Source organism: Spinacia oleracea, chromosome 5 (genome assembly GCF_020520425.1).
Source record: "Spinacia oleracea cultivar Varoflay chromosome 5, BTI_SOV_V1, whole genome shotgun sequence".
In the NCBI taxonomy this organism is placed as follows: Eukaryota; Viridiplantae; Streptophyta; class Magnoliopsida; order Caryophyllales; family Amaranthaceae; genus Spinacia; species Spinacia oleracea.
The window spans coordinates 42,084,830-42,098,583 of record NC_079491.1 but is presented as its reverse complement, the minus strand read 5'-3'; positions in this window follow the sequence as shown (position 1 = coordinate 42,098,583).

Sequence of the window (13,754 nt, the reverse complement as noted above, 5' to 3'; positions counted from 1 at the left end):
CTGGTGGTTGCAGTGGTGCTTGCGGTGGTGGTTCGTGAACCGAATCAAAGGGAACAAGGGAGTGAGTTTGAGGTTGAATTTGATTGTTGTTGAAATTCCACCTAAAGTTTCTGAATTTGTACATGAGAATTGTGTTGAACAAGCTAGGAATTGTGCTTGGGGTCCAAGCATTTGCATTTGGACTGAAATGTGGGAAGGAAGGAAGTTTTTGACTTCCTGGTTTGAGCGTGGGGAGCAAGAAAATAAAGCTGACATTTTCATTTCTTTTTTTTTTTTTTTTTTTTTTTTATAATAAATTCACAATATTTGGCAAAAATTCAGAATTTGTAATAAAATGTTTAATTAAAATAATTCCTTAAAAATAAATAAATTATCGTTAACGAAAATAAATAATTTCAGTTTATAAATTTATCGTTTAAAATAAATCGTAAAAACGATTAAAATTAACGAAATTCGATTATTCATAATTTAATTAAAACGAAATCAAGTTAATAAATATTTTTAATTTTAATAAATCGACTTTAAAATTTCGGGGTATTACATTCTTACCCCGTTAGAAAAAGTTTCGTCCTCGAAACTGGAGCTCAGTCGAACTAGCCATTCCTAGAAATCATACAATTCATACTTATTCGTTCTATTCGCTAGACAAACATGGCGGAATAACATTATAACATAATCATTCAAAAAGCATATTAGAATTCATACATCTTATCGTTTCTAAACGAATAACTGGGGATATTTCGCTCTCATTTGCGCTTCGACTTCCCATGTGGCTTCAGATGTCAAGTGATTGGCCCACAAGACTTTAACCATTGGAATTACTTTGCTTCTAAGTCGTTTCTCTCTTCGTTCTAGAATTTCAATTGGCTTCTCCTCGTAAGTTAAATCGTTTCGCAATAGCAAGGGTTCGTGCGTAATCACATGGCTAGGATCAGGAACATATTTTCTTAACATCGACACGTGGAATACATTATGCACCTTTTCCAAGTCGGTTGGTAAAGCTAGTCGATATGCTACTGCACCTACTCTTTCTAGTATCTCATATGGCCCGATGTATCTTGGGCTCAACTTTCCCGTTTGACCAAATCTCATTATTCCTTTCGTTGGCGAAATTTTCAAGAACACGTGATCTCCAACCTCAAACTCTAGAGGTCTTCTTCGTTGGTCTTCATAACTCTTTTGCCTACTTTGCGCTGCCATCATTCTTGATTGGATTAAACGAATCTTGTCAGTAGTTTCTTGAATCAATTCTGGTCCTATAACACGCGCCTCATCGATATCACTCCAACATAATGGTGTTCGACATTTCCTTCCATAAAGTGCTTCGTAAGGTGCCATACCAATGGTGGCCTGATAACTGTTGTTGTACGAAAATTCAACCATAGGTAGAAACTTCTCCCAGGTTCCTTGAAAATCCAAAATACATGCTCTCAACATATCCTCGACAATTTGATTGGTACGTTCTGTTTGTCCATCAGTCGTTGGGTGAAATGCGGTACTAAAGTTAAGTTTCGTCCCAAGGGCTTTCTGCAATTCTTTCCAGTAGGTTGATTGATACCTCGTGTCACGATCAGAAACAATCGAACTAGGCACTCCATGCAATCGCACAATAGTGTTCACATATAGCTCGGCCAGTTGATCTAAACTCGAATTACTCTTCATTGCTAAGAAATGTGCTGACTTCGTTAATCGATCAACAATAACCCAAATAGCATTCATTCCCTTGGTTGATCTTGGTAAACCTATGATAAAATCCATTGAAACTGAATCCCATTTCCATTCTGGCACATCCAGAGGTTGCAACAAACCTGCTGGTCTTTGATGCTCGATCTTGATTCTCTGACACGTCAAACATTTAGCCACATATTCTGCCACTTCTTGCTTCATGTTGCTCCACCAATACACCTGCCTTAAATCCTTATACATCTTATTTCCTCCAGGGTGAATCGAGTATGGTGAACTATGAGCTTCTTCTAAAATTCTCTTTTTCAACTTCTCATCATTAGGCACACATAATCTTCCCTGAAACCTTAACGTGCCATCTTCTTGAATGACAAAACCAGGTGACTTCCCGTTTTCCACTTCACTCCTTATTCTTTCCAATTGCAAGTCCTTACATTGCGCTTCCTTAATCTCATCAATCAAAGTTGGTTTCATTACCAACACATTCAAGCAAGCATCTCCTTTGATAAACTCAATTTCCATCTTTTGTAGATCATCTTGGTTGACTCGGGAGAAAGTTAGGATAGAATTTAAGTGAGACTTTCGACTTAATGCATCCGCAACAACGTTAGCCTTTCCGGGATGGTATTGAATATCAAGGTCATAATCTTTAAGAAGTTCTAACCACCTACGTTGTCTCATGTTGAGTTCTTTTTGGGTGAAAATGTACTTAAGACTCTTATGGTCGGTGAAAATTTGACACGAAACTCCATACAAATAATGTCTCCAAATCTTAAGGGCGAAAACAACAGCTGCAAGTTCGAGGTCATGGGTAGGGTAATTTTGTTCATGAACTTTGAGTTGGCGTGAAGCATAAGCTATAACTTTTCCGTTTTGCATTAAGACACATCCTAACCCATTTTTAGAAGCATCACTATAGATTACAAATCCGTCAGTTCCAGATGGAAGGGTAAGAATAGGGGCAGTGGTGAGACGTTTCTTAAGTTCTTGAAATGCACATTCACAATCATCATTCCACACGAATTTGGTATTCTTTCTAACTAATCGGGTTATGGGTAAGGCAACCTTAGAGAAATCTTGAACAAATCTTCGATAGTATCCAGCTAAACCCATAAACTCCGTACTTCGGGTACATTAGTTGGTCTAGACCATTCCACAATTGCTTTTATTTTCTCAGGATCAACAGATACACCTTTCTCAGAGATAATATGTCCTAAAAATGATATTTCCTTAAGCCAGAATTCACATTTCGACAACTTAGCATATAACTGGTTTTCAATCAACATATCTAACACTTTTCTCAGGTGCTCCTCGTGTTCCTCATTACTCTTAGAATATATCAAAATATCATCAATGAAAACAACTACAAACTTATCAAGGTATGGTTTAAAAATACGGTTCATCAAATCCATAAATACAGCTGGCGCATTGGTTAACCCAAAAGGCATCACAACAAACTCATAGTGACCATATCTAGTTCTAAAGGCTGTCTTTGGAATATCCTCAGGTTTAATTCGAAGTTGATGGTAACCTGACCTCAAATCAATCTTAGAAAACACCTTTGCACCTCGAAGTTGGTCAAACAAATCATCAATACGGGGTAAAGGATACTTATTCTTAATGGTAATCTTGTTTAACTCTCGATAATCTATGCATAACCTCATAGTTCCGTCCTTTTTCTTCACAAACAAGACAGGGGCTCCCCAAGGTGAAACACTAGGTCGAACATATCCTTTTTCAAGTAACTCATCTAATTGTTTCTTTAATTCTTGTAACTCAGCTGGTGCCATTCTATATGGTGCCTTAGAAATAGGGGTGGATCCGGGAATTAATTCAATGCTGAAATCTAACTCTCTTGGTGGGGGCATACTAGGTATTTCTTCTGGAAAAACATGTGGGTATTCACAAACAACAGGTATGTCAGTAATGGAAGGTACATGGGTATTTAGGTCAACCACACTACATAGGTAACCAGATAAACCACTCTCAATCATTTTACGTGCTCTCAAAGCATGGACAATTTGAATCGTTGGTTTTCTTACTAACTTATGGAATGAAACTCTATCTCCACTTGGTGTTCTAAGGGTCACACTCTGCCTCGAACAATTAAGGTTAGCTTCATACTTAGTCAACCAATTCATTCCCAAGATTACATCAAATTCAGATAGGTCAAAGGCTACTAAGTCTGCTAGAAACTCTACTTTTTCTATTACAATGGGACAATCTCTATACATGGTTCTACATTTCACTATTTCTCCACTAGGAAGGGAAACACTCATAGCATGAAAGTCACAACATGGTTTCAAACTTAAACATTTAGCAAACAATGGTGAAATAAAGGAATGTGAAGCTCCAGAATCAAAAAGAACATGGGCAGGTAACGAATGGATAGAAAAGGTACCGGTGATAACATTATCATCCTCATCTGCTTCATCTTGTCTCATCACAAAAACTCTTCCAGTTGGCGGTGGTCGAGGTGGGTTGCGGTTTGAACCTCCTACATTGTTGTTCCGACCACGATCGTTGTTAGTTGAAACTGGTCCTCTCATGGTTGGCGTCACTTGATTTGGGCAATCTCTGACGTAATGATCATGGCTTCCACATCGATAGCAAGCATTCGTGCCAACACGACATTCACTCTCCACATGACTCCTTTTTCCACATTTGGCACATCCTTGCGACCGATTGTTCCTTCCTTGAAATCCTTGTCCCCTATTATTTCCTTGATTACCATCATTCCTCCTTTGATTTCCCTGGTAACTTTGGTTGGGCTTCTTTGCTCCTCCTTGACTTTGGTTATCATTTCTCCTTTTATACCCAACATTCTTCGCTTCTCGAAGTAGTACCACTCGCTCCACATTAGCCGCAATATCAACCATATCCTGGTATGAAGTAAACCTCTGAGTGGACAACCTATCCTGGTACTTAAGGTGCAGACCTCGTTCAAAACGGTTCATCCTGGACTGCTCTGTCGACACCAAGTCTGGTGCAAACCTTGACAACTCCATAAACTTATTTGCGTATTCCAACACGCTCATCGTTCCTTGTTGCAAGTGTAGAAATTCATCTTCTTTTTGTTTCCTCAAGGATGGTGGATAAAACTTGTCTCTCATTAACTTCTGTAGTTCGTTCCAACCAAATCCAGGCCCATTCTTTCGTTCCTTGATAACTTTCCACCATAATCCTGCTTGGCCTGACAAGTAGAACACTGCGAAATCAACTCTCCATTTCTCAGGGCACTGCAGGGTTTCAAACAACTGATCAATGCGACTTATCCAATCCTCGAACTCAACTGGATCAGGCTTGCCATCATAGGATGGTGGGTTGAGTGACGAAAAGTTCTTGAACGTCGCTGCGCTCTCGTTTCCACTAACATCTTTCTTTTTCCGAGAATCATGGACTAATTCGGCCAACATTGAACTCACATTTTCCAATCGTTCCATCCTTTCCTCGTGGCCATTAACATGGACATACTCTTCATGAGTGATGTCGTTATCATCGTGAACATGATGCTCGTTGCGAGCTCCGTTGGTAACATCGTTGATAGCATCGATGGTCGACATTCTGCATAACATATCTTATCAGGTTGAAGCGAAATAATAATATAAAATAAACCCTTTGATCCCGTTCCTACACTCACACTCATATTCATTTTAACTCAGCAAGATTTTAGAACATTCTTTTTAACTCATTCCTTAAAATTCTTTACTTAAAGCCTAATGAATTCTATTCGTGCGAAAACCCGTAAGGTTTAGCACTTATGGTCCAGAACCTTTGCTCTTGATACCAAACTGTAACACCCCGACCTCTAATTACATTATTAAAGCATAATTAGCAGCGGAATTAACCTAATTGGTCGGGGCATTACCTGCCGTAACTCCCTCTTGGGAATTACAAGGCAACCTTCAATCATAAGATATTAAATCCCAAAAATCAATATAATAATCTTTTATATTACCAAAATAAAGGTACATAAATTACTAAAAGTCTGTAATTAAACTATTAAAACTTAAGGCATAAACTAGGTGGGAATTATTAAAGTGAAATCCTCGCCACTACTCGTTCCCATCGATCCCAGCGGTACCTAAAACAGAAAACAAAATAACGGTGAGCCGAAGACTCAGTAACGAACTATTCTAGCAACGTAAATTCATTTCAATTCGTTTTATTTAATAACACAGGGAGAATAGAATAATGTAAAACATTTTATAAAGTCCTTTATTTAATTCATTTTCAACTTTAGGGTGCACATGCTAGTCGTGGCAAGTATGACATGGTGGAACGTCTTCCACGATGGACCGCTGTCCATAAACATGGGGCCTTGGCCCGAAAACATGAGAGCCTTGGCTCAATGGGCGGATGCCCCATGGGTACATGCATGACCGAGAATCGTAACCTGTGAACATATACTGCCAAACGGACTAGGAATTTCACTTTCATTTATCATGTTTCGTTTAATTTTACATTTTAGTCTTTTTACTTCAGTTGAAGTAACATAATTCCTTTGGATCATAAGATCAAACATCCTTTCTTTCCTGGTTTCTTATAACCAGCATTTTATAAGAAATTCAATCAATCATCATAGCATTTTATAATCAATCATAAAATAAGGAATAATTCCATCAAATCATATTATAATAAATTATTCAATAAAATCATATTTCATTTCCCGCAATTCATAAAACATGTCAAAACATTCATTTAATAAATCAATCATACGTTGTAATTTCATAATCACATTTATAAGGGAATTGCGGGTACTAGCAATAGCCGTTACCTCACTTCCGCGATTTGCTAAGGGTTTTCGTTGGTTCGTTCGTCCTGAGCTCCGAGTCCAATTTCTTTAAAAGTGGTAAATAATGGAATTAGTACTAAAATCGATAAATAGTTATAAAATCAATATTTTATAAATCATAAATTTTATAAGTAATGGATTTATAAATAACGAATTTTAATAAAACATAATTTCGAAATTTAATGAAATATTATTATTATTAACCGAATTTTCGATCAAATATAAATTGATTTTCATGAAAATATTATTTAAATTTCTTTTTTTATTAATTCAATCTAGTGACTTTATTTTAGTAAAACCTGAAAATTAAATACATTTTTCTATTTGAAAGAAAACAGATAATAAACAATTTGATTGGGAAAATAACTAAATTATTAAGGCAAGCAAATTAATAATTAGAATTCTGAACATGCAATTTAGTTTGCAAAATTGCAACTCACCCAAAAGCCCAAGGGATTATGGCCCAATCTGAATTGGGTTTGAGGAGGATTAAAACCAAAATTTAAAATCACAAATTTTTGGGTTTTGGTTTTTGCTTCTGGGAATGAGTCACGACAGGGGAGGAGGGAGAGGAGACGGACGAGAAGAAGGGAAGAGGAGGGGGAAAGGAAGGGTGGCTGGGGACTCGACGCCGACGGGCGATGGTGTTGCTGGTGGTTTGGTGGCGGCAGAACGGCGAGGAAAAGGGGAAAAGAGCACGAACAGGGGCGAAAACAGGGGAGATTGGGGCGGTTTCGTGGGTGGTTCTGGGCGGAGGGGAGGACGGTTCGCCGGGGAGAGTGGCGGCGAAGGTTGGTTCTGATGATGACGGTTGTGGTGTGGTGTCGACGGTGGTGCTGCGAAGAGAAAAGGGAGAGGGGACAGGGGAGTGCGAAGAGAGCAGGGGAGGTGAGGTGGTGCTTGCGGTGGGTGTGGCGGCGGCTGTGCTTGATTAGGGTGGTTCTGGTGGTTGTTGGACGGTGGTGGCAGTAGTGGTGGCTGGTGGTTGCAGTGGTGCTTGCGGTGGTGGTTCGTGAACCGAATCAAAGGGAACAAGGGAGTGAGTTTGAGGTTGAATTTGATTGTTGTTGAAATTCCACCTAAAGTTTCTGAATTTGTACATGAGAATTGTGTTGAACAAGCTAGGAATTGTGCTTGGGGTCCAAGCATTTGCATTTGGACTGAAATGTGGGAAGGAAGGAAGTTTTTGACTTCCTGGTTTGAGCGTGGGGAGCAAGAAAATAAAGCTGACATTTTCATTTTTTTTTTTTTTTTTTTTTTTTTTTTTTTTTTTTTTTTTTTTTTTTTATAATAAATTCACAATATTTGGCAAAAATTCAGAATTTGTAATAAAATGTTTAATTAAAATAATTCCTTAAAAATAAATAAATTATCGTTAACGAAAATAAATAATTTCAGTTTATAAATTTATCGTTTAAAATAAATCGTAAAAACGATTAAAATTAACGAAATTCGATTATTCATAATTTAATTAAAACGAAATCAAGTTAATAAATATTTTTAATTTTAATAAATCGACTTTAAAATTTCGGGGTATTACAGATAACCTTTACATCAATCTTAGTAATAGTTTTCCGCCATAGCGAGGTGTTACTTATTGATTCTAAAGGGGTAAGGTACACAAATAATTGTCAGTACATGTTAGTTTTGGTGAAACTCAGCGATATAAGTAAGGAGTCCTTTTATGTCGTGGCAAATGAGACAGGTTTACCTAATAAGTTCTTAGACGTACCTATCAACCAAGAGTAGTTTCTAGACTATTAGCAAAGGCTTTGCTTACCTAAAATATTTTAGAATTGAGTCTAAATACATAATGTGCTTAATTCTTCAATGATTTAAGGATCTTGGAATCATTTTATTCACACCTGCCGGAACAATAAAATTCGAATAAAATGCCAATAACTTGTTTAAATTGCATGATTGCTTTAATTTTCAAGTTATTATTCATGATAAATGTTTAGACTTTGCATGCTTCAATGTATGTTTTAATTATTGTTAAATGTCTTGCACTGCAGTAAATCCTTTTAGAAAGGTAACAGTAAATTTCCTCGATTGGTAGTCAATCCAAGAACGATTCACGGAAATGAGAGAAAGTGAGCAATTCAAAATGTACGTTTCTTATATCGACTTTTATGGTTGTTTTCGAGTATCAAAGTCGAATGGCAAACCGATTGGTGCTTGGGAATTCAAAATACAATGTAGTTTTGATATCATAAAGCATGAGCTTAAACGCTCAGCTTTACCAATGGTTAACAACCTAATATCTTTATCCATTTAAATTTTCGAATGAGTCTAGTCCCTAGACATTCGAATAGATCGATGCTTAGAGAACTTTAGAAGCTTCTGGTAAGATCATCTAAGTTGAAACAAAATATTCAACATAAATTGTTATGGACTTTTGAAAGTTGGTTGATTTCTAGATCAATTCAAGACAAGCTAGTCTTACTTGTTGAAAGTAAAAAAGGATATGAACTATTGTTAGAACGCCTAGACAATAGAGTTTAAAGCTAAAGAAAGACTTTATGACTTTATTATTTCACATGGTTTTGAGTTAATATGGATTTATTTACTCAAAGTGATATAAATTTGAATCTGTTTGGCTAGTTCAAAGATTCATAGAAAAGTATAAAAACGTCCACTTGGTAAGAAATCATAAACATCTAGGATAGATCATGTTAATGATTACTTGAGACCAAAAATGATCATCAATGATTGTGTGTTGTAATTTCACAATCTAGCTCCATGAGATATGGCATATCTAAGTTGGAATGATCAAAGTCAATTAGTACTTGATTCGATCAATGATGAATCATAAAGATTTTTCCTATAATTTCTAAAACAAAATGCTCAACTACCACTAAACTAAACCAAATTGGTCAAAGCTATTGAAAAGTAATTTCAGAATATCTTTTCAATAATATATATATATATCTAAAGAGTTGCTAAACTCAGTGGGAGCTTAGTGTTTGTTATTCAACAAACTAAGGCCCAAGTATAGATATATGTTTCATTGTGATTTATTCAAATGAGACACAAGGGTATTGTTTCTACCACGAATTTTCGAGAACATAATGTTTGTTTGCTCGAAATAATGTCCTTTTGGAGATTCGTTTCCAAAATGACAAGTGGGAGAAAATAGACCTCGAAAGTATTCGAGGCGAACAACAAACATAAACGGACATTCCGGAGGCTTTTCGAAGTTCTTTAGAAAATCCGAACACGTATCCTTTAAGGACTTTAGAAGTGGCTTTAAGAATAGACATCTCTTAAAAGACTTTACAAGTGCTTCACGGAGAACAGAATATTCAAAGGACTCTCAAAGTTCATGTTGATATTCTATTGTTTGATGTTCTATACCCAAGTAGACATAGAGTTCAAGTCACTGAAACTATGAGATTCTTCTATTAGATAGTGAAGAAACATAAAGTTCAGGTCAATGAAACTATGAGATTCTTCTATTAGATAGTGAATAAACCTACAACTTGCAGTCAAACTATTATGAAGATTAATGAGTATGTGACTTGTAAGAAAGCTATGACGAAACCTAGATTCCCTAAAATGGTTAGAGGCCATATATAGACTCAATGTTTTAAATGGTTAGAGGCCATAAAACATACTCAATGTTTTGATGACAAAATTGAATTTTTGTTGATTTGCAAGAATACGTTTCACACCTATTCGTTGCAAGTTTGTTTTAAGGATAAAAACAATCAAACATGGAATTGTGTTCACACACAAAGCTAGATTAGTTGCTAAAGGTTACAAGCAAATTCATGGCATGGATTGTGTTGAAGCCTCATGCATAATCTTAATGCTCAAGTCTATAAATGATTGCATATTGGTACATATGGCAATTGGATGACAAAACATCTTCCCCAATCAAATGTTGGAAGAAACTATGTAAATGGTATGTCATAGGATTTGTGGATCCAAATAAATACTTGAAAAGGAAAGCTAGCTTATCAAATCTAAGTACAGATTTAAGCAAGCAATTAAGAATTGAAACTGTATTTTAGTGAAGCTAATAAGTATTTTAGTTTCATAAAATGCACATGATTCTTATAGATATATAAGAAGTTTAGTGGGAGTACATAAAACTTAATTGGTCCTATGTGTATCACACACATATCTCTCTATTGTGAAATAACATTCAAATGCTAATGACTTAGATTTGAAATTATTCATCAATAATGGACCAAGGCGAAACTTAGTACATACTGGGTATTAAGATCCATTTACAAAGATCTTATAATATTGTTTTGGATTAAGTAATGGCATTTACTAAATCAAACACGAAAGACTCCATTGGAGATATTCATATGAATAAATCTAAATAATGAATGTTTGAACTATGTATAAGCATTTACTAAGTTAAAACATCAAAGAATCTAATGAGATTCTTCACCTATATTGTATGTCAAAGAATTTAGATGGATTTAGTATCTACTGAAACTAAATGAGCTAAAGTTACATGAATAGAATTCAATTGGGAATTATTCTGCAAAAGAATTTATCATGTATGATATAATATGAGGATCGCCAAAAATGTATCGTATGACTTTAGGCATGATGAATATATACCAATCTCTATTGATCTAAGTAAATATCAAGTAGATTGAGATCAAGAAAAACTTATGGTACTTGAAAAGGTACATAGGAATAGTTCTTGATTCAAGGAAATAAAGACATGCTAAATATTGATGCTAGCCGCATAAACACTAGCAAAGGATCAAGCAAGATCCCTTTGGAGTTAACCATTGGCAAGGACGAGCTAAAGAGCATCATGTTTTAAAATGGCAACATGGATTGGAGACCATGAGTTGTTGCGTGGGAAATTAAATATTAATTTCTATGTTCTAAGATATAGTTGGAAAGTCTTCCGCATATCTGTGAACTGCTTGGATAGGTAAATCCAAACAAAGCATCACAAGCAACCTATACAGTTGAAGTAAAAGTACTTATTGCCTAAGAAGCAACAAAATAGATTTGTTTACATTAAAAGGTTCTTCACTGAACTTGGGTGGATCACATGTCTGCTGACCATGATGGTTCTTCATTGCAAAATGCGTAGAACCAATATTGAAGTAAAAAAGACTAGATCACATAATAAACAAACTCAAAAGATCTTATCATCTTATCTCAAAAAACATTCGACGAAAGGGATATTAAGATTGACAAAGCATGATAACTAAACCTATGCAACAAGTGAGAAGCAACACTCACATTGTAACACTGGAAATCAAGCATAGCTTCGAATTCCATGAACTGTTTTAATGATGGGTTTGAGGCCCATGGTTGTAAAACATTGAGGTTGAACATTTATCATATATGAAATGTATTTTCATATTCTTTAATCTTGGTTTAGTATTAAATAATGAGTCCCTTCAATTTGACGATATATTCAAGATAGATTGTCAGGACCAGTCCTGTGACTAAGAAATGTCTAACAAGTGAACTTGAATGTCAAAAGTTGAAAATGGTCCCTGGTCGGAGTTCTCTATAAAGATGGACGCATAGAAAACGTTAGACGACTAGAATGCAAGATGACTAGTAGTTCTGTTTCTTGAACTATGTGGACATGGCAATGTCGTAATCATTTGCATAGATACTTACTTTGGGAAGACTAGTATCGGAAAGACCTATGAAACTTTACTGTAAGAGATGAAAATCTGTCATAAGTAAATTTCATTAAAGTTATTAGATACTAATCCTCAATACCTGAGAGATTTGAGATTACTTGTTTGAGAACTGCTTACTTTGACGTTGTCAACCGTCGCAACGTAAAAGGAGGCTATAAAGGCAACGCTCGGGTAATCACCTATCAAACGAAGTCTAATCTCAAGATCGCAAGATTGGGATTATCCTCCCATAAATCGGGATGAGATGCTGAAAGTTATACAAGGCCACTCGGAGAGCTAGAAACTGTAAAATGCATGGCCGTGCTCAGATGAATCATAGGCTATGATTATCTGTTTATTTGATCAGTTGAACTCTGAAACCGAGAAACACCTCTGGACATAATAAGGATGACAACTCTTACCTTATGTTCAAGAGAAAACATCGAGTGACAAAGGAATTAGGTAATGCACACTTGTCCCTAAGGACAAGTGGGAGACTGATGGAAATAATGCCCTTAGTCCAAGTATGCATTTAATGGTAAGTCTAATAAATGCGGTTCAGTATTAATTATGCAAGTTAATAATTCAGTGAGATCAAGTGAACTGTATGCCTAGCTAGAGGCCGCTTCAGTTCAAGTGAATTAATGATATTAATCCACAGCTTACTCTTGACTGAACCCGTAGGGTGTAACACCCCCGATATACTAACTAGAAATATGTAAATAAAAATATAAAAGACTTTATAACAATTTGTGGAAGCTTACACCTAAATCGGAGGTATCACCGCCACACTTGACCACATTGTCAAGTGCTAAGGCTTACACAACTCAAACTATTACAACCCAATTACTAGGTGATCTATTTACAACTGTACAACTGTTATAAAAGACTAAACGGTAACACTTGAGCTCCTTTAACTTCCAACTGCAATCCTTCACGATCAATCTGCTCCAGTCGTCTTGACTGCTCACCATAGAGGGAAAATTCCAAAAGGATCGTCGCAAGGCTACCATAAGAAAAAGACATGGCCGCAAACAAACATAGTAAATAAACACACACGTCAGCAAAAAGCTGAGTAATCACCTGTGACAAACGGAAACATACTAATATAGAATAATAAAGGCTCATGTAAACAATTTTAGTATGAAACTACATTTCAAGTATGATCCCAAAGAAAAAAACTAACTCCATACTCTATGGAAACTATAAATCTTATCTTCGTATGAACCTCAAATATATTGATATGATCTTTTCCTCTACTAAACGTACTCAAACTAATAGGTGCCATATTTGCTCTTCGTTCTATACCTAGCCTTGGACATGGGTAATTCGAATAATAAACCAACAAGTATAAAAACTTGAAACTCTCAATAGCTAATAAAAAGACTCTCTGAGTCAAGGCTGCTTTTGGACCAAATCCCACTTTTGGAGATATTAAGAAAAATAAAGATTGTATCTTGCTCCTCTACTAATGGTTATCATCTCCTTACCAACATGCCAAGGACTAAGGTCTATAACATCGAGCCTCAAACCAAGAATATAACATTCACTATCTACCTTCTCCTCATAATATGACCAATACCCATCTAGGGTTAGCTACAATACGCAATATTGGCACAAATTTCCATAATAACGTTGACGCGCGTAATTTGGTCAAT